The 22,157-nt window shown below is 48.3% G+C and overlaps 1 protein-coding gene across 3 annotated transcripts in view; it reads right to left on the bottom strand.

Moving 5' to 3' along the window:
- PRICKLE1 (prickle planar cell polarity protein 1) overlaps positions 1-22,157 on the bottom strand; it is a 130,400-nt gene that overhangs the window by 13,074 nt on the left and 95,169 nt on the right. The window lies entirely within an intron of this gene.

Raw genomic sequence — 22,157 nt, 5'->3', positions numbered from 1 at the left:
AAAGGTAAAAGCTCCTCAGATGATGGACTAGACGTGTTAAGGCAACATCCCCTAGCCTGCAATCCAATCTGGTCATTAAGGGGAACCTCTGCCCCTCCCTCCCAAGACAAGAACAAGGGGGGGGGGGAGTTTGTCCTTCAGAATCAGATGTTTTCATTATACCAATCACTTAGGAGAGAACATGGTCCAGGGAGCTAAGTGCCCGGAGCTCATCTGAGTGCCTGACACAGCAGGCTTCCAAAACCCCTCTGCTAAAAGAGCTCTTCCTTCTCATTTCTTAAATTACCCAAGTGGGAAAGGCTTCCAGGCCAGGGTAAGGTCAGTTTTTAGTGGCTCTCTCAATGCAATTAGAAATATCTGGTACTTGTTCTTAAGAAGATGCTAGAAAAAACATGAGCTGATCCCAAGGGCTCAAGTAGAAAGCAAATGTTTTGAAAATGATGATGGCAACACATGTACCAATTTGCCGACATGATGGATGGACTGTGATAATAGTTGTCTGAGCCCCCAATAAAATGATTTTAAAAAAATCTAACACAATAAACATAGAACTTTAAATATCAAAATCAAATCCAATAAAATTAATTTTAAAAAGGTGCCATAAACTCTAATTCAACTCGCAGCAGAATGACTAAAATCAATGATTCAGATATCAATCATATTAATATATATATTGATGTCTACACACATGCATGTGGACATTAAAAAACTGTATGATGAGAGTGTGGGGATAGGGAGAAAAGAGGAGCTGACACCAAGAGCTCCACAGAAAGTCAACGTCTAGAAAAGAATGATGGCAACATGTATGCCTGATACAACTGATGTGTGAATTGTGATGAGTTGTAAGAGCCCCTAATAAAATGATCTTTTAATAATCATAATAAAAAAACAACTGTATGGCTTCAAAATGATAGCCAAACTTCCGGGAGCTGCATCCCTGACAACGTCCACTACTAGAAGTAGAAGTGCCATCCAGCCGAGAGCCCAGTTCATTCCCCACCCCCACCCCCACCCCCACCTGGGGGCAAAGTGGAGAGGCCCTTTCTCCATACTACCACTGGGAGGCCACACAGGTGCCAGTCACTCATGTCTGCTGTGAAAGGCTTGCTAAACACAGGCACATTCTCCAATAAAAAAAAATGCGTTAATGAAAGTCAGAGAGTTTCTTGGATGCAATCTTTCCTTTTGTTTGAATATGGAAAACACCAAACCAAAACAAAAAACAACTCTCATATGTCCAAGGAAGAGAACTAGAGGTTAAAACTTTAATTAGTAACTCAAAACCCTTTGTGTGTGTGTTTGGGGGAGGGGGATGGGGCGGGAAGCAATGGGTACCTTCAGTGCAATTTCAGCTAAAATCAGAAATATGAACATGTGGTCCCTTGCCAGCTCTGGCTGGGGAGGCAGACACTTAGGTATCTGCACTCAGGAAGGAAACTTACCGAAACAACTATTCAAACCCAAAAAATGAAATATCACGATATTATAAAAGAAAAAACCTCTCCAATTAAAACAAACAACAGATATTCCACAGCAGCTCAACGATGCAGATTGCCGAAGATCTGAATTCCTTTGACGCTGTACTCCTTGATTAGCCTTTTGTGGGAAACGTAAATGACTAGCTTAATCAAGGCAAATCAACTTTAGCACTAAGTGCCACCACCTCGCTCCCCCCATCACCTGGATGTTCTGCCCCACCTCAGGCGCACAGTTCCCACCCTCTGGCAGCCTTCCCACAAAGCACACTGAGGACTGATTTGGGGTCTGCACTTTACAAACTGACGACTTGAAGCGCACAGCCAAAGGAACATGGAAGACAATGTTGACATTTCTCCCAGGCATGGCTTTTGGGTTCACTTGTTCCCTGACAGCTGAGTTACTCCAGGTGAAGCAGTGAGGTAAGCCTGGGGCTGCTAAGAACAAAGGCAGGCAGTCAACATCACCAGCAGCTTTCTACTCCCTGAAAGATTGCGTCTCAGGAACCCGCAGGGGGAGTTCTGTACTCTCGGGCCGCCCTGAGTTGGGGTGGACTTGGTGGTGAGCCGTTTGACCTAAGCTGACACTACTAGTGTGAGGGCATTTAATTCTTCTAGTAGCCAACCTGATAAGGCAGGGATCTCACTTAACAGATGAGGAATCTGAGCCTCAGGTCAGTTGTGCAGGTAGCGAGACCCTGAGGATCCAGGCTACTTGATTCTGAAGTCTGTGATCGTTAGCTCATATGGCATCACCCTGACAGCCCCCCCCCCCCCACCACCACCACCGGAGAACCGAACCGAGCCAATTCTCCTTCCTCTGGTGAACTAGCTATGCTCCACTTTCCCCATCGGGGACATTTTGGAGAGATTATATATCCAAAACCACAAAACCAACAACCCCCATTCTAACTGGCCTTCAACAGACTACACTGCAGTCACATGGTTCAGCAGACCAGTTCCAGAAAACTTCTCTACTCGTGTGCTTACAGTGAGTGTTTACACATGACCCTGACTGTCCAGTGGCAATAGTTATATGCTTCACCATGTGTTGACATGGTCATTCATGGGTTCTGAACCATGGCCAGCACTCCAGCTTCCCCAGTCCTTGACTTCTCTTTGCTCTCGAGTCACCGTTGACCATCTGCTCTCATAGATGATTGGTTCATGGAGCTCCAAACTCACGGGCAACATCCCATTATTTTGCGTGCCAACCTGTTATTTCACTGAGCAGGTTTTGGCTCACGGTTGAGAGAGTACCTCAATGGCGGTGGTCTCATGGAACCCTTCAGTCGCGACCGGTCCACTAAGCGAGGGCTTAATCTGAACTTCTGTCCCACATTGCTTCCTCATTCTAAGCGTGTCCACCTAGCGTGGTCTCGGTCAGAATGGTCGGCAGTGGTGGCCAGCAACAGGTCATTCGGAGCTCAGTGTAGAAGAGGCGCTGGCCCACCGAGGCTACTAGGGGTCCTCTAGGCTAGTTTCTCCTGAAACTTTGGTTCCCTCAGGTTTCAGTGGCTGTGTTTTGGAAACTGCCTCCTCTCCAGGTGCCCCTCCTGTGAACTCCGCCTTTCAAGGGGCCTGGGGTGGGCTGGAAGCACATTAACTCTGGGCACCACGCAGAGAACCCTCTTCCTCTACTGGGGCCTAGGCATTTGCATCACTGTACCAGGGTTTGTTTTGATGGCCCAAAAGGAAACAGGGACCCCAGTCACCGCTTCAGCTTTGAGCCACAATGGAAAGTCTTCTCAATGACGTCAGATGTGTCTTGTTTGGTCTTTTAGACCAAGCCTGCGGCTATAAGTGACTATGATAGATTTTAAAGATCCATGAACTTCAGGTGTTGTTTCTAGTCAGTCATGTGAAAGAGGAACACAAATCAGGTTTACAAAGGAACTGAGTTAAAATAAATTTCTCTTCAACTAGAACGACAGTTCAAAATTGGGGTTATGATACTGAGTCACACCCCCATTTGTTGTTTTTGCTCTTTTAGTTTTTGTCTTTTTGTAGAACTATCCTTAGCTGGACAATATTTGCCCTGCCCTGTACTTATTTTTTTTAGTACATTTAATTGTATGTATCCATTACTCAGATTCATTGATTGTTTCCATCAATTGTCTCACTTGATTTGCTTTCAATCTTCTTCATTCTCTCTCAACACAGACACTTTTGTGGGAACCATTTGAGACGCAATTTATTTTTCTTAAAAAAAATCATTTGGAGGCTGGTACAACTCGTATCACAATCCATCCATCCATCCATGTGTCAAGCATATCTGTACATTTGTTGCCCTCATCATTCTCCAGCCATGATTTCTTTTTTACAACGTTTATTAGAAACCAAAACACCCTCCATGCAAAGCATCATGGTGGTACTGGGCAGAAACACATGAACAAATCACTATAGCTCAAATCACCTGTTCTTCATTATTGTCTTGATCTTGAAACCCTATAATAAACTGAATGAACTCAATCACAAATGAATAATAATTATTCACTAGCCAATCCTCTGCTAGGGTGGTCCTTGCTAACAAGCTGAATCACTAGGCCCCTGGATGTAAATAAGCCTCATTACAAGGGGAAAAGGAGGTCCAACAGTTTTCCTTATTGCAGGAAGGATTTTGTTCAGGTTCCAAATAGAGTGATCATTCAGAAAAATAGTAAGAGGTAGCAGGACCTTGAATAACTAACGAGCACTGTTGAAGACGGCTTTGAGGTCAAAGAAGGAAAACAGGTATCTGAACTAAATGGTAGTCCTTGGAAATATTAATTTGAAGAGAAGGTTAAAAGAGTAAAACAGATCAACAAATGACAAAAGCAAGGGCTCTCACAGGGAAGGTGAGAGGCAGGCTTGAGGTGAAAGCTGGGATATTTTTCCTTGGAAAGAAAAGCATTCTCTAGTGGGTGTTCCATGCAGGGGTAATGCAATGTTCCTTCCCTCCTGTTGTCCTTTCTCTCTGCCCTGCCTTCAAAATGGTTAAATAGCTACTACTTGCCCTTAAAAAAAAGAGAGACAAACAACCTAGCAGATATGCAACTTCTCAATCATCATATAACTGTCAAGAGAGCAACTGACCAGGCTGAGAGCAATACAATGGGGACAGAATTCAGCGCTCCCAGCACTCAGTCAATGGAGCCCTTGAAAGGCTCCCTCTGAGAAGTCACCAAACATTTTGTGACCCTGTTCTTGTAAAGTAACAACTCCAGTTTTCCTTCTAAAGATGCCATAGGGATAGGAAAAAGCTTTAAGGAAGAATAAAATTGCAAGAATGCACAGAACTACCTGTTGCAATCAAATGTATTGGTTGGCATTTCGTTACGGCTACTGCAGACTTTCTTGAGGTGGGCCAGCAACAGGTTGAGCAGAAACAAGTTAATATTCCAACCAAAAATCGAATGCTGATACCTGGACTGCATCTTCTCCTGAGTTCTGAAGGAGAGCGTCCTTATTTTGTCTAACGATTGGCTGCCCTTCCCGGATGCTCTGGAGGCAACTTCTCCCCGGCACCCTCCACCCCCCACCCATCTCCCAGGCCAGAACATGCAGACACACACGTGGGAGCAATGGTCTGTGGAGCAGGCCCGGCCTTTCCCGTTGCCCCAGGGAGAGCATCAGTCGTGCACCTACTGCACGTTTGGCTAGGAGGTGCTGCTTGTCACCCAATTAGCTGTCACGAGGAGGGAGCCTTGTAAAATTTACTTGGCAAGGGCAGTCACTCCATTCACCCCTATACTTCAAGGCCAACACTGAGCAGTTCTGAGGGTCACCAGGGCTGTATTATATATATATAATGTTTGTTTACTGATAGTTGTGTGCGTATTAGGAGTCCATAGGTGATGCAAAAAGATTACCCACCGGATGGCTAGCTGAAAGATTAGGGGTTCAATTCCACCCAGAAGTGCTCAGAATAGAAAAGGAAACAAGAGGAAAGGCGAGAACTAACTTAAAGACACAGTTTTGAGTCTCGGGTGATTGAAAGACCACTTACCAAGGCAGAAAGGCCACACAGTAGGTTGCCAGGTTAAGAACCTGGGGAAACTTGGCCTTGATGTTTAAAGTTATGAAAACTGGTCCCAAATCTAATAAGTGAACCAACCTTTCTTTGCAACAACTTCTACCCCACAATTTCCTTCACTCAATGTACATGTTGCTTTAAGTCACAGGGAACAGCTTCAATCATGCCTTTCCTGCACGACAGCCTAGGTTCCCAAGCGTGGCTGACCGTTAGGATCACCTGGAGACATGGTGACACTACGGATCCCTGGGCTCCATTTACAACCCAAGGATTCAGGATCTCCTCATGGGGAGGGGCCCAGTGTGCTTTAGTTTCTCTGGATCCACCGGGGACTCCAAGGATCAGCCACGTTTGGGAATCTAGGCACCTAAAGTGAAATAAGAATCGCATGCACCTGTCCTGACTTACCTACAAATCGGATTTAAAAACACATCGCGGGATGGATCTGGTTCGGAACCTGCAGGCAGGGTCCTTATATAGGCAACTCAGAAGGGATCTGAAGACATAAGTGGCTGGAGAGAATGAGTCCACTCTGATATCTATTGGAAGCTATAAAGTACACTCATGCTTCACTCACCAACATGGTTACATTCCAGAGATCAAGTTGTTGCGTGAAAACTGTGGTGGACAACCACATCCCATCACATCACAAAACAGAGGATGAAAACACCTCAGACGGCCAAATTACACCAGTACTTAACTGCCAACACACTGAGAATCATGGCCCAGAAAAGAACACCACCTAACCTTAAGCATTATAGCCAGTGTTACTCTTGCTTCACACCTCAGCATTAACTTCTACCAGACCAAGGCTGTTAGCGCACAAAATAAATGGATCTAAGATTTTAAAATCGATTCTGATAAATGTGAAATGTCAGAAACGAGAGAATAAGTGAGTAGGTGTGTATCAATTCTGATTCCCGCTGCCCTCAAGCTGAGGCCTGCGCATAGCGAGTGACCTGTAGATTAGTGAACTGTCTCGGGGGTGGGGGTTCTGAGTTGTAAATCTTCACAGAAGCAGACTCTATTTTCTCCCACAGGAGCACCTAGTGGGTTTGAACCACTGACCTGTGTTAGCCCAATATCTAGCCCAGAGTAGCATCAGGGCTCCTGAGTTCTGGTTAGGTCACTGTTTTATTCATTGTTTCCTTGGACCACATCACCAAATCAAATCAGAATCATGCATCTGGAAAATAGAATCACTAATTTTCGCCTGCCATTGAACAGGAGGTCGAAGCCCATAACTCTAACACAAATGTTTTCCCAATAAAATTCCAATTCAGCTCCCATGTTGAAATTCCTATGGTGTTGGAAGGTCTCTAAGAAAAAGCATTTCTTGTGCAAACATGCCCAGGGGAAGTTAGAAATCCTTTGATCACCAAAAAGCAGAAGAGATGCTGATTTGTAAAGTCAGTTGGGCTAACATCCCCTACGTGCCCCCTGCTGCTTAAAGTACTAACCCCTGGGCCACAACTTGTTTAACAACTTCTTTGTTAATGTGCTTGTTAACAGGATCCCAGTGTGAAGAAGATGCAGCTCATGCAGACCCATCAAAGGCTACTCTCATTTGTGCAGGTTAATTTGAGATAAATTCAGAGACTAATAGGCTAGTGCTGAAATCTGATGCTTCTTTCCAATCCACAAAATACACCATCCCCTCCCCCCCCGCCCCGTGTATAGTTTCTATAACTGGTTTTCCTCCCTTTTTAAAAGCAGTTTTATTGGGACACAATCCAGTCACCATACAATTCAATAGTTCAATCAGAAACGTAAGATTCTTACAGCTGTACCCATTTCCTCCTTTGTGATGTCCTTACAAGTTCAACTAGGAAACCTTTCACAGGTATAGATACCAAAAGTCTTACAATCCCGGGTTTAACTTCGGAGGAAAGAGACACTGAAGTGATCTGCAGCTTCTCGAAAGCGCCGTGTCCAAAGAGCTCTCAAGGTCTGTGTGCGACAGATAAGCGGGAGAGCCCGCTTCAAGTCACTGTCAGCAAAGTGCACTGTGAAGGTAACTGCACAGGACAAGCACAAATGATCTACCCAAGGATGCTGCTTATGAAACACACGCGCGCTCACTGAAAGGGCTTCACCCAGCATCCAGTGACAGCCTGCCCCCTCCAGCACTTCCGGCACGTTGCAGGCAACCTCCACGAACTGCCGCACGCACCAACAGCTGAAAGAGCCGCCCTGTGCTACCTGTGGCCAGGGAGCGACCCAGTTATACGCGTTCCCCAGAGGGATCTGCAGCGCCCCCAACAGCTACAGTCTCGCACAGATACATCCCGCGACAAGCAGACAGCTGCAGAGGGCGGAAACGGGATGGCCAGGCATGGTCCTTGGCCAGCGGGACGCTTTTTCGGGGTGGCTGTCAGGTTATTTGCCATGAACGGGTGGAAGGGCGGCACACTCGCAAAGGCACGCTGCTGGGCGAGGGGCACGGTCCTCCCGCGATCAGGGTTCCCACCCGGCAGGCAGATGCGTGTTCCAGGCGGGCTCCGATGGATTTTCCGAACGCCTACTTTAAACGGCGGCCCGCGGAAACGGCACCCAGACTTGCCTCCAATGTACACACTGACTCGGGTTTCGCCCCGTCACCTGTTGGCTCCCGAACAAGACGCCTCTTTGTGACCCGCACAGCGCTCGCTGGCACCGAGGTTCCAGAGAAAACACTCGGAGAGCGAGGAGCGCGGTCACGTGACCCGAGCTGGAAAACCAGATTCCGCACACAGCCCGGGGCGCGCGGGCACCGGTCGCGGCGCAGAGCCGCGCTGCGAAGGCCGGGCCGCGGGGAAGGGATGTCGCCCTCCTCCTGCTCAGCGCGGGGTCCTGGGCCCATGGCCACGGTGGCGGCCGCCGAGCTTCGCGGGGACCGCTGGCGCCGCTCCGCGAGCCGACACCTTCGGGCGGGCGCGAGCGCCCCCTGCGTCCGGCCGCCGAACAGTCCTTCACTCGGCTCCGCGCAGAGCGCTCGGGCCGCCAGGGGACGCTCCGGGCCGCGGGGCCGCAGCCGCGGCGGCCGGTCCTCCCCGGCGGGCCCCGCACCCGCTCCGCGGCAGTCCGGACCCAGGGCTCCTTCCCCTCCGCCCGGCCCTGGGGGCCCAGGACTGCGGTCCAGACCCGGGGCAGGGAGCGAGACTCGCTGCCTGGGCCACGCCGCGAGCCGCGCAGTCTCCCCGAGAGAGCGCCCCTTGTCCCGGGGAGGGACGGCGCTTCGCACCCCTTTACCGACCTCCAGATGCGCACTGCGCCACCTCCAAAGCCCAGCACTTGCCCCCGCGGCTCGGCAGGGGACCCGGGGGCCGCCGGCTCCGCACGTCTCGCCCCGAGCTTCCACGGAGAAGCCCTCTCCCCAGGGCGCGCGTGCAGCCCCGCCGCCTCGCCGGGTCCAGTGCCCGCCGCGCCTCCCCACCTGCGGAGCGGGGACGAGCGCGGACGAGCGCGGCCTGCAGCCTCCCGGGGCCGCCGCCGCCGCCGGGAACCCGCGCAGCCCTGGCGCAGCGCGCGCGCGGCCGCTCGAAGTTGGCGTGGGTGCTTCCTGCAGAGATAGCTGGGTGCCCTCCAGGTCACCCTCGCCCACCCTTTTCCGGAAGCCTCGCGGGCGCCGGGTCCCAGCAAATCGCGGCGGGCGGCGCCGACTCGGCCCGGCGGGCTGGGGGCCGCGGCGCCCACCTCCCGGGACGCACTTTCCCCGCCCGCGCTCGGCCGGCGGCGGCGCTCACCCGCGGGCGGCAGTCGTCCGACGGGTCGTGGCGGGGGGCTTGGCGAAAGGCCCTCCGGCTCGCCGGAGCGCCTCGGTCCCCCTGCGCGTCGCGGGCTCCGCTGCTGCGCCTGCCCCACGGGCGGCCCTGCGGCTCCGATCCTCGGCCGCCCACCAAAGACCCAGGCTTCAGAAGTAACCGGAGCCCGGAGCCCGCACCGACGAAGTAGCCATTTCGCGTCCCGACATCCAGCCTCCGGGAAGCGCAGCGGGCCGGCTTTGCTGCCCGCTCCGGTCGGCCGGAGTCAGCTGGCCCAGCCTAAGCGCGCCACCGCCGCCGCTCTCCAGGAACTGTCACCGCTGGCCGCTGACCGTGCCACTGGCAGCGCTCCACCAGGTCTGCCGCGCGCGCGCGCCGTTCCTGGAAAAGTTACCGTCCGCTAGCCCAGCTCACCGCTGCGGTCCCACCTCTGCGCACCCGCCCCAATCCCCAGCCCCGCGCTCGAGCGCCTCAGATGGAAGCACCTCGGCCGCTTACGTAAACTTCCCCGCTCTGCCGGTGCACGCGCGGGGTCACGCGACCCTAGGAGAATGTGCAAGGCCATCTCTTGGAGAATTCACCTCAACTCTGCCCATAACAATGATGTCTGCAAATGGCATATTTAACCAAGTTCTTACTTGGAAGAGCTCATTAACATATGAATACTCCCATTAGGACTTTTCTTGCATTTCCCAGATGTATTTTTAGCAGTAAATAACAACAGAAGAGGAGGAGTCAGGTCACCGGATGTGATTTAGTAAAGGTGGCTAAAAATAATCAAACGTCACTGATATTTAACCTAAGATTTATTCTGAGTAATTATTCCATATGCATATGTGGGAGACCATTTTGCTCCAAGGCAAAAAGAAAGAAGGAAGGAAGAGAAAGCAAGAGCCAAACCAAGTGGCAGGAAGAAATCAGGTACTACAGGGCTTGTAAAGAGAAGGGAAAGCTGAAATACAGGCGGCCACCTATTGGCTAATCCTAACACTGAGGATGGAAGAAATATCAGTTCACAAAATAATCTCTGCCCTTCACTCAGCGGTATCTTTTGAGATTCATATTTAGTAAGCCTGGCTTTGAACAAGAAAGGAAGGAAGGATCTGCAACTTCAGGTGATAAGAACATTCAAGAACTGATTTTGGTCAGGGATTTCTTTAGCATATATGGTGTGGTAGTTACATAATCTGTTGTCAATTTGAGAAGATTAAGAGTGAATGGGTGGAGTTTAGGCTGTCAATCAGGTGGAAGCTTGATGACCTCATTTGGAGGCAGGACACAGGCTGAGTCCCTTGGAGACATTCTTGCTGACAAGCCACATGGAGACAGGCTGATGGCCTCCAGAGCATCGGAGCTAAAGGAGCCACGTGGAGACCCCTGCCAGAGCTTGAGATGCTTACAGCACCACAGGGTCCACAAGACTTTCCACCCGCTGGCCTGTGATCATCCTGCATTCAGCATCATTGCATGGGCTGTGTGAGTCTGAAAAGGAATTTATAGACTGATATTGGACATATGGGCTAATACCAGATTTAGGAACTTGATCTGGATTGAACTGAGAGGTTTTCTCAATATGCAATTGCTCTTGTATATAAAGCTCTTTCTCATACACACACAAGTCTCCCTGGATTTGTTACCCTAGTCTACTAACGCACCTATGATTTCCAGTGGGAGAATGATGCGGCTGTCTGCTTCAGTAAGGACACACCACTTCAGAAACCCTGGGAACTGCTCTACTGGCTCATACTGCTAAAAAACACCACCAAACAAAAGACTCACTGCCATGGAGCCTATAGCACTCATGGGGTTCTGGGCCTCTAAATCTTTACAGGAGTTGACAGCCTCTACTTTCGCCCTCAGAGCAGCAGCTGGTGGATTTGAACCACCAACTTCTGGGTTAGCAGGCCAATGCTTCCCTGGCAGTGTCACAAGGGCTCCACTCTGCCTTGCAGGGTCACTGTACGTTGGAATTGACTCAGGGGAGTGAGTTTGCATTGATTTGGTCTCCTGGGTAAGAAAGTCCCCAAATCAAAACAAAATCCTTACCAATTTCCCTTGCTGACAGGTATGACAAGTAGGTTAAGTGAATATCGTTATTCAAACACACAAAAAGTGTCCAATAGTTAAGCCTAATCTCATGCCTGCAATATTTCTAGGTGCTCAAAGAGAAAATGAAGCTTGGCATTGCTTGTTTGCCGGGAAGATCACGGAACAGCTGAAAGTCGAGTTGCCATCGGCTGAGTGTGGAGCAGGCCAGGGAAGGGCCTGGCGGCACATATCAACCTCTTCCTAGACTTAGCAAGCATTATGGAGTTTTATAATAGGTTGCAGTTTCTGTAAGTCTCCAATTACTTTCTTTTCCCTTTGATTATATTGAAAGCAATGTGATTACAGAGCAGTGGTTCTCCAACATTTTCTACACCCAATTCCTTCTGAGATATACTGCTTCAATCACCTCAGCCTTTTATCGCCCCTCCCCACCTCCTGGTTTGTAGTTGTCATCAAATTGACATTGGCTCACAGGGACCCTAGAGCACGGAGTAGAACTCTCACAATGCGGTTTTCGGGGCGGGCATCTTTACAGACGTGGATGGCCACAGCTTTCACCTGCAGACCTTTTGGTCAGCCGCCAAGTGTTTAACCATTCCACCACCAGGCTCCTTGTCTATCTGAAAAGGGGCAGTCAATAAATCCTTTAATGAAAAAAAACCCCATGTGCTTCATTAATTCAAACTTCAAAAGGCTGCGTAGCTACAAACATCACCATTAGGTGGCCAGTTTTGGGAGGCCCTTTTCCAATGCTAACGCAACCATCTCGAGTACTTGTCCTCCTGAAAACGGGTGTTCATTAAGCAAAACAAATGTATTAAAGATTTGAGATACTCCAATTCTTGGAAGTATTTTTGCCTTTTGCTGGGAGACAATTTCCGAATTTGCAAATTGTTTATTGAATCATGAAACAATCGAATATCTTATTTGTGTTTATTTTATTTGTGTTTTGAGCTAACAACCGTAACGAGGCTTCTTGAGCCACACAGGCAGATCACCTGCCCCAAATAAACCTATATTTTAATGATTTTTGGCATGTGTGTCGAGTAGAACTGTTCCATAAATTCTTTTCACTCACAAACCAAAACAAGCCCTAAAGCCATTGCTGTCAAACCCTTCAGACTCCTAGTGATCCCCTGTGTTACAGGATAGAACTGTCCCATGAGGTTTGCTTGGCTGTAATCTTTACAAAAGCAGATTGAGAGGGAATTTGGCATGAAAGATATTTGGACATGGAGCTAAGTTCAGGCAAAAGCCTTAAGGTTTTTCAGGTGGCGAGGCACAGCAGTGTAATAGTTACACAATTTCATGTCAATTTGATATATAAAAGTGTAGGAGGGGTGGAGTCTAGCCTGTCACTCAGGTCACAGCCTGAGGGTACCCCGTTGTTGGCGTTGTCTTCTCATAAGGAGCGCCCTGGGAATCCGCCCCTCCTCCTCCACCGCCCCCAGCCCCCTTCACCTTCCTGTTGATGAGTCCTGCTGAGACCTGCACAAGCCCTGGGATGTGACCACTGCCATTGGTTCCACACAACTCTGCACCCATGGCCGTGATCTTCCTGTATTCTGCATCATTGCATGTGGCTGTGTGAGTCTGAAGAGGGATTGATGGACTAGTATCAGACTTCAGGACTTGGTCTGGACTGGGCTGTGATGTTTGCTTGATCTATAATTACTTCTTGATATAAAGCTCGCTACACATATGAGTGTCACTAGATTTGTTCCCTTAACCTGGCCTCACACAGACATTAGGGCAGTCTGGGCTTTTTAGGGAATCCCTGTGGCATAGTGGTTAGGCAAGGTCAGCCGTTCAAAAGCACCAGCTGCTCCTGGGGGCGTGGGGGTGGGGAAACGGGGCTTTCTACTCCTTTTAACAGTTGCAGTCTTGGACACTGCACAGGGGCAGGTCTATCTTGTCCCACAGGATTGCCCTGAGTTGGCATCGACTTGATGGCAATGAGGACGGTGAGGTTTTGAGCCGTATATAGGGGTCTTGGGGAAGTTGGTAGCAGGGGGGCTTTGGGCTATTGCAAGAGCAGAGTTATCTTTGTGTCCATTGGGCTATTCTGGGTGGTGGAGGGGTGAGTTGGTTTGTTCTGGATTTATGAGCAAAGCAGGTTTTTCTCTCACAGATCGCTAGGCCTTTCTTCCTAGCGCTGTGGGGTGGACGCGGCCAACCTTTATGTTCTGCTATGCTAGCATATGCCAACCAGAAGCCTCGTCAAGGTACCCGACACGCTCGGTGTGCAGTTGTTGTTGAGTGCCACCGGGTCCATTCTGACTCCTGGCAGCCCTGACTGCTGCCCGGGGCTCCTCAGCTGTGGCCTTTGCGAGAGTAGATGGCCAGGTCTTTGCTCCAAAGAGTGGCCAGTGGGTGCAGAACACTGCCCTCTGCTTAGCAGTGAGCTTGTCAACCACATCGTGCCACCACGGTTCCTTTGTCTCCCCTTGAACGACTAGGACTGGGCTGTAGGAACAAACCATTCGTTAAGGCAGCTGTGAACGACTAGGACTGGGCCGTAGGAACGAGCCATTCGTTAAGGCAGTGGTTCTCAACCCCTTTGGGGGTCGAATGACCCTTTCACAGGGGTTGACTAAGACCATCAGAAAACACGTATTTCCGATGGGGGGGGGGGTCACCACAACACGAGATAGCTGTGTTCAAGGGTCGCGGCATTAGGAGGGTTGAGAACCGCTGCTCTAGAGATTCATTTTTTAATCTCAGAAACGCTAGCATTCGGGCTAGGTCAATGGTTCGAAGTTTAGAAGAGGCCAGGAAGCATTCCTTTTCCAACTAAAAGAGGAATCTCAATAGAGAAACAGATGGAACCAAACCTCCCCACTGGAACTCTAGGTTGGCGGCTTCTGAGCCCCTTTTACCACTACCCTCCCTAGCCTTCCGTTCCTCTGCCTCAAACTAGCTGGTCTCAGGAGCTCTTCCCTGTCAACAATTTCTCAGACCCTGAAAGACTCGATAGCTGCTCATGAGACTAATATCAACTGTAACGGCATTCACAGCTCTTCTGTCTTGGATCTACAGCTCAGTCAAAGGCAGCGGGTACCGAGGAGGGTCAGGTCCTAGCCTCTGCCCACTCCCCTTCCAATTATTCTGAAGTAACTAACCACCCAGGTGTTGTCACTTTTCACAGGCAAACAAACTATCATCCAGACACCCTGACCTTAGCTGGGTTCTGCAACTCTCTCAACACCTGCAGATTAGAAACCACCAAGCTGGCTGCCTGTGTGTGGAAGGAAGCCAACTCACAGCACCCCTGAAGGACAGGGTACAAGTGTCCTCGCGGGTTCCAAGGCCGTAACTCTTCATGGGAGAGGAATCGATGGCCTAATGGAGATAAGACTGAGAGCTCACTATTGCAAATGCCAAAATATTAAAAATGAACACTAACTCCTCCAACAAACATTGGAAAGTTTATCTCATGGTAAGCCATAAGTTGCAAAACAATATCTAGTGTGATCCCGTTTTATAATGAAAAAATGTACACTTCTATATGCATATCACAAAATTATTTAGAGAAATATAAATGCTAAATCATTACAGTGGTTTCTGGGAGAGGGAAGTCTAAGAGCCATCATTTTTTGACTACATATTTATAAAATAAGTACATTTCTATATTTATGTTTCTTTTATAACGAACATGTAAAACTTGTGTAAGCAGAGAATGACACAGTTTAAAGGATTTTTCAAAAATATACCACAGTATTAAAATGATGAAGAAAAATTTAGAAGCAGAAATTGAAGTTCCCACTTGAATTATTAGCTGATATAGGGGATTCTAGGAATACATATGTGTATATACTCCCTTTTACTACCCCTCCAAGTTACAGATTTCAAGAGTGGGTTCCCTGCTGCACTTGTCATAATATTTTGGGGAGATTCACCAATATCCATGGGCCCAGATATATTTGAAAGGAGCCCTGGTAGTGTAGTGGGTCAAACATTGAGCTGCTAAGCACAAGGTCAGCAGTTTGAAACCATCAGCTGCTCCTCAGGAGAAAGACAGGCTTTCTACTCCTGTGAAGAGTTACAGCCTTGGAAACCCACAGGGGCGGTTGGTTCTACCCTGTCCGACAGTGTTGCTACCAGTCAGCATTGACTGGAAAAGTAGTGAGTCTGTTTATTTTTATATATATTTGGGTAGGAGCACCTTTCATTGATACTGCATTTTATGTATCCATTGATTCACTGATAGACTCTTTGAGTCAAAAGGTATCCGTTGAAGCACAGCACTATTAGACCTAGACTCTGCATGGAATGAATTCATATTCTAAACATCATATGCTATTTGTGTGTTGATTTATGATAACAAAGACATCGTACAATATACAAGTAGAGAAAAATCAATGACGTGTCTAGTTTTCCAAACTGCACGAGGACCCATAACGCATTGTAATAACATCATCTAGTTCAGTGAGGCTAAAGCTCTAGTGCGGGAACAAAAGGAAATGTTAAATCAATTCTGGTGGGAAGATGAGGATCCAAGAAGGATGAAGACATGTAGTTTTGAGTTGAGCCTTTTAGGATTAAAACGAGTTGACCGGCGTAACGAATGGGGTGGGGGTGGGAGGGGGTTGAGGTAGGGCACAGTGCCAGAGCCTTGGCTGAGATGGCCGCAGCCCGCGGGCGCAGAGAACAAGGAGCCCTTAGTAAACCCATGGCAATCAGATGGGAAACCGGCGCACAGGTTTTGCAGATGGGAAGAGCCGGAGACCAGGCATGAGCAGTTTCATATGCCACGATAAAGGCTGTCCAGGTATTCTAGGTGTTTGGGAAGCCTCAGATGCCGGAACAGAGAAGTGACATGATCGTATCTGTGACTTACTAGAGGGAGGAGGGAGGGCAATGCTGGGAAACACAAGGAAAACGGTGTAGAAACTGCTCCGGTTGTCAAGGCCAGAGAGGAGCAGGCACTACCTATTTAAGGGAATAAAGAGGACCGTGGAAGGCTCTGTGTGTGTGTGTGTGTATGTGTGTGTGTGTGTGTGAGAGAGAGAGAGAGAGAGAGAGAGAGAGAGAGAGAGAGAGAGAGAGAGAGAAAGGTGTGAAAGATGGCTGCTGACATTCCCGAGTCATCCTTTCCAGTATTGACTGGCAAGATAATGAACAACTTAGCCCTGGTGGGAGCATTAGCTTGCCACAGCAAGGGACCCCAAAGATATGCATCTTAAAGCCCTGCCCTGTCGGCCTCCTGATAACCAGGGCTATCCAGTCAAGGTTTCTGAGGCTATCCATCTTTACAGGAGGCAAAAAGCCTCATCTTTCTCCCAATGAGTGACTTTTGAGCCACTGCCTTTGCAGTTAGTGGCTCAGTGAGCAGCCCAGGATGAATGGGATTCACATACAGAGTTCAAAGTCCATCATTATGAAAGAAATAGGCACATGACCCCTCCCCTCAGGGGGACCGACAACAGAAAAGCGGGTGACGGGAGGCATCGATCAGTATAAGACATCAAAAAACAATAATTTATAAATTATCAAGGGTTCACGAGGAAGGGTGGGGGAAAAATGAAAAGCTGATGCCAAGGGTTCAAGTTGAAAGAAAATGATGATGGCAACAAATATAAATGTGCTTGACACAATGGATGTATAGATTGTGATAAGAGCTATATGAGCCCCAAGGAAAAAAAGCACATGATTTTCAGCTTGCATTGTCTATAATGAAACCTCATGAAATTTAGACATCGAGTAAGGGAGACTAAAGGTGAATGGACTCATTTGAGTTACAGGCTGGCAAAGAATATTGAAAGTACTAGGCATCACCAAAGGAGCCTTGGTGGCACAGTGGTTATGAGTTGGGTTGCTAGTCGCAAGGTCAACAGTTCAAAGCCACTAGTTGCTCTGTGAGAGAAAGATGAGGATTTCAGTGTAGTTAGCTTAGTAAACCACAGGGGGTAATTGTACCCTGTCTTATAGGGTCACTAAGAGTTGGAATCGATTCGGTGGCAGTGAGTGTGGTTTGGGTTGGGTTTGGTTGCTAAGCTATGCAGAGGAACTAGCTTGGACATCAAGAGCACTGGGAAGTGAGTTTAGCGGATGTCTGCAACTCCAGCTGTTGGTGCCTTATAGCCAAATAGAAAAGGTTCTGTTGAAAAAATGCAACACTGTGGAACATGTGCAGTTTTATTTCATGTACTATACTCAAAAGCCATCCTGAGTATTTTCATATGAGAGTTAAACGCTCTACCACTTATGAGGGTTGATTTTCTCCAAGGGAAAATCTGGGCCAATGCAGGCAAGCGAGCTATAACGCTGTTCTGTGTGCTGTAGCTAACCAAGACACTCTGTGGGAGGGGTCAGCAAAGACTTATTTAAAGCAGCCAACACCCTCTTTCCAAGAAGCAAAAGGTCAACAGAGCTTTCCATAACATTTCTTTCTCTGCTCAATGATCCCAAATGCCTTTCTGCAACGGTGGGGATTGAAACAAGGTGAGTTTGTCATGGAGATTGGCTTACAAACTTTAATTGGACTGTGCCAGGGCCAAGGTTTGGAATTCAAATCCTTCTCTTACTCTTGAGTCACATAGTTATAGATAAGAAACTGTCTTTTGATCCAAGCTACTACTAACAGTTTCTTTATCCCCTTTGCTCAGAACTTTAATCTCTCCAGTACTTGTCTGCACTGGGTCATAGATGGGCTGAGGGCCGGCATCTTGTTTGTAGTGTTCAGTGACATACTGAAAGTGTTTCACTACATCTCTGAGCCTGTCAGAGAACTGGATACATGGCCTGTCACCGAGTCCATTCTGACTCTTAGAGACCCTATAGGAATTCCGAGACTGTGAATCTCTGCAGGAGCAGGTAGCCTTGCCTTTATCCCTCAGAGCGGTTGGTACGGGTATGATACAATATCTCTTCATTTATCAGCCCGATGTCCAACCACAGCACCCCCCAGGGGTGTCTCAAGAAACCTTTGGTGAATGGTGAGTGTCTATTCACATTTTAATCCTCCACAGAACCTGGCCCAGGGCCTCACACACACTCAGTCCTTTCACAAATGTCACAGGTTTTCTTTATTTGGATAAAGAAAAGCGAATGAGTTTGGGAGTTGAATCCTCCCTCTTGATGTTCAGTTTTCCAGTTTTAGTATTTAGAGGACTCTCTTCTAATGTTTACATTTTTTTTTATTCCTACAAAAATGGAGTTGAACTCAAAGCAGCTGGCCAAATTGAAATCATTTTGAGAGCTTCAGTTCCAAATCAGGCATTTCACCCATAACGCCTAAACCACTAGTCTTCTTTCTCTTCCATCTCCAGTCTAGTATGGTACCAGCGACACATCCAGGAAGCCGGAAGCGTGGTCACTGCTAAAACACCAACCTTACTCTTAAAAAGCCAACACACAACAGTCTCGCTGCAGTTCTGTCAATTCTCCCGCACAGAGCCTTCTCCTGCTGCCACACCTTCCTTCCCTGGGGCACCTGATAGGTGCAAAGTGCCTACTTTCGGGTTGGCAGCTGAGCACTGTGCCATGTTATTCCAGCCTATCCTTCCTCCAAAATGAATAGCTGTACTATTTTCCAATCAGAAATGCTATCCACAGAAGTGATGTGATTCCCTCCCTATGCATATGTAACCGTGGGACAACTCCAAAGTGCAAACTGTGTGGTCAACGTCTGGGTTGCTGGTTAATATTAATGTATGGGAGAGGGATGGTGTTTGTTTTTTTTGTTGTTGTGTTTTGAGCAACAGGGCTCCTAGGATTTTTGGCTCCTTCAGAGAGCTTTCCAAGAAGCCAGAATCCTCCTTCTGCTGAACCAACCAAGCCCACCCTAAAGGCTGAAGTGTTTCCGTGGAACCGAGGCGGTGGACTGCTGGAGTGACACATACGACAACAAGCAAGCTCCCGCCCCTTGAGGGGCTAGTCCTAATTTGGGATGCATTCATCTCTTTATCTGTGTGATGCTCCTTGAGAGCAGTAACTGTTACCGTACAGCGTAGAGTATGAAAACGATAACTGAATGGAACAGACTTTGAAGCCAGGATTACAGGAGTGGATTCTTCTGTCAGTTGTATTAATGCCAATCCTGAAGTGATACATTCCATGGGCAAACTATCTAATTCAACCCAATTTCCTTGCTTTAAATTCAAATCATAAAGGCACTGTAAGAAGGCATTCGCCAAAATAAATAAATGAATCAGTGAACTAAACCAAAGTTGACCAACGGGTGAAGGAGGAAGAGTCGCTGCTTAGGGGGCACCGAGTGCACGTTAGGGTGGTGGATAATTTGGAAAAGGCCATCACTAATGGTTGCACACCATGAAGAGGGCAGTCAGCGGCACCGAATTCCACATGTAGAAGTTGTTGAATTGGAGAATGTTTTGTATTTTTGCCAGAATTTAAAAAAATTATTAATTACACTAATAACAATGAGTACAAGGAAGAAGAAAATACTCTAAAATTGATTGTGGAAATGCTTGTACTACTCTTCTTGATATGACCGAACTACTGAATTGTATGATTTGTGGATGAATTGCCAATAAAACTCCTTTTTTGTTATTTTTTGCTTTAAAGAAGGTCTTAACAGTTTATTGTGGGCCACAGAGGATACGCAAGGGTGACAAGAGGGCTAAAACATGAACCTTCAGCACACAAATTAGTGAGATTAGAAGGCCAGGCGAAGTGTAGAAGCAGGCGGGTGTAGGAAGAAACATAATATTAAAAAGCTTAGAAGAAAAAGCTGGTGTGCCCCAGAGTAGTATCGCAGAGATGATCACAACAGCGTTCTCTGTCGATGCCAGCGTTCTGGCCCTGGTTGTAGCTCTGACTCGGTAATGTGCTAGGCCACAGCCTGCAAAGGGATTAGATAGTTTACTGTGAAAAGCAAAGGACTGTGGTCTGTCAAGAGAATTGGTCAATCTGTGCTCCTGGTGAGAGACGCAGGCTTATAAAGGGCCACTCTCACAGAGGTTGGGGGCCACAGCTCATTACTATCAAGAATGACCTGGAAGAGTGTGTATGGCCGTTGGGCCTGGGAGTGGGGTAAGAGCTGTACTGACACCCTCCTGGCATCAAGAGACAGAACCAGTTGAAACACTGGAGATGATGTGAAATGGCAGAAGAGGGCATGGAATGGTACAAGATGGTAGGGGTGGCAAAAACCAGAAGACCAGCTGATTGGCTGCAACAGGCTCAGTGATCCAAGTAGCAGGGCAGCTGAGTCCCTCTAGGCAGAAGATTGGTTGGCAGAGTTGGGTACCTCCAGGCACTTGATAGCAGGGCCAAGATTTATAACACCTGTCGAATTAAGGCTTGGTGACAGAGCTGAGCCCTGGGTGGGGATGTGTGGGAGAGGCCCCAGAGGGACCTGCTGGCTGGCATTGCCAAGGAGCTGAGCACTTTCTTGGTTGGAAGCTGTCTTGATTGATGAGCTGCATCCCGAGTTGCTCCTTTCACTTCCAAGTTGGTCTTGATACCAAATAGTAACCTGTTACTTCCCCCAAGAAAGCACATTAAGTGTGAATATGTTCTGAGTTCTGTGTGGCCATTGCGCCAGACGATTAAATCCTGCAGAGAAGCCGAAAGGGCTGTGAAGAGGCTGGACGGTGGCAGAGTGGGTTAAAAAGTTGAAGAGTGGGGATATGTCTGACCTCCTCATCCTACGAAGCAGCTTTGTATTGGTGCCGACTCTCATTATCATCCTGAAGGAAGAGGACTTCTGATGCCAAGGATGACCCTGGCTTCTGGTCCTGAAATGGGCCCTGCATAGATCCGGAGCCCTCCTTTCCGTGGACAGTCAGCAACTTCAAAGCAGGGGTGGGATTAGCGCAGCACGGAGTCAGGGACGCATCAGACCGCGGAGTCATTTTAGGCAGAAGGAACGTGACTACCAGTTCTTGGGTGATCTACCCAGGGAGAGCAAAATAGAACCAAATGAGCATCTCTTGGCTGCTCATCATAGCAGCACAGTCTGGATTTGGGGAATCCTTTTGCATCCTTGGTCCTGTGCTAAATCTTGTCCATGTTTTAAAATTCTGATAACACCATGATGAGGTAGATCTCAGTCTGCCCACTTTACAAATGAGAAGAGTAAGGCAAACTGCTCAAAGTCCTCAGTGGAGGAGATGGGATTCAAAACCCGGCCCGCTCCCAGCGACCCTGTACCGTTTCCCAGGCGGCAAATCTGCACAGGAACCAAAAAGGCTGATCCTGCTCCCGAGCACTGCTGGTGGGTTTACCCTGTTGCCTTGGCGGTTAGCAGTCCGGAGCCTAACCCACTGTACCCCAGAGGTTCTTACATATACAAAGCAAGCTAAATGCCTTGCTTTCCCTCGTTTTCCCTTTGGTCACATCGCCAGAAAGTGAGGAAGTTTTTAATAGCACATGAGTTTTGCTAGAAATGAAGCAATCATTGTCAGGCTCAGTTCCCAAACCCAAACCACACTCACTGCCAGCAAGTCGATTCCGACTCATGGTAAACCTACAGGTCAGGGTGGAAGTGCCTTTGGGGGTGGGTTTCGGAGCTGGTAATTTTCTACGGGAGTGGACAGCCGGGGCTTGCTCCCGCAGTGCAGCTGGTGGTTTCTAGCAGCAGGCCTCGCCAGAGCAGCCCCGATGACAGCGCATGGACTTTGCTGGCTTCTATTTGCAGCTAAAAGCAAATACAGGGCAGCCTCCTCCACAGCCCGACTCCAGGGATCGGGGCACAAAGAAGATCCCGAGCTTTTTAAAGCTTTTCCTGATACCAGCTGAATTTCTACTGACATAAAACCACTTTCTTGTTCAAATACCACAAAACTGGCCTACATTTGAAGATCTTTCTGTAGCTCCTCTGTTGCTAATTAGTTATTATGCGTATCAGTGTGTACTAAGCTCTTATTCCAACAAGGGACTCGCTTACTGAGGGGGTCAGCAGCCCAA

This window comes from Tenrec ecaudatus, chromosome 6, assembly GCF_050624435.1.
Source record: "Tenrec ecaudatus isolate mTenEca1 chromosome 6, mTenEca1.hap1, whole genome shotgun sequence".
In the NCBI taxonomy this organism is placed as follows: domain Eukaryota; kingdom Metazoa; phylum Chordata; class Mammalia; order Afrosoricida; family Tenrecidae; genus Tenrec; species Tenrec ecaudatus.
Note: the sequence above shows the minus strand (reverse complement) of the source record. Positions and strands in the feature narration are given on the sequence as shown.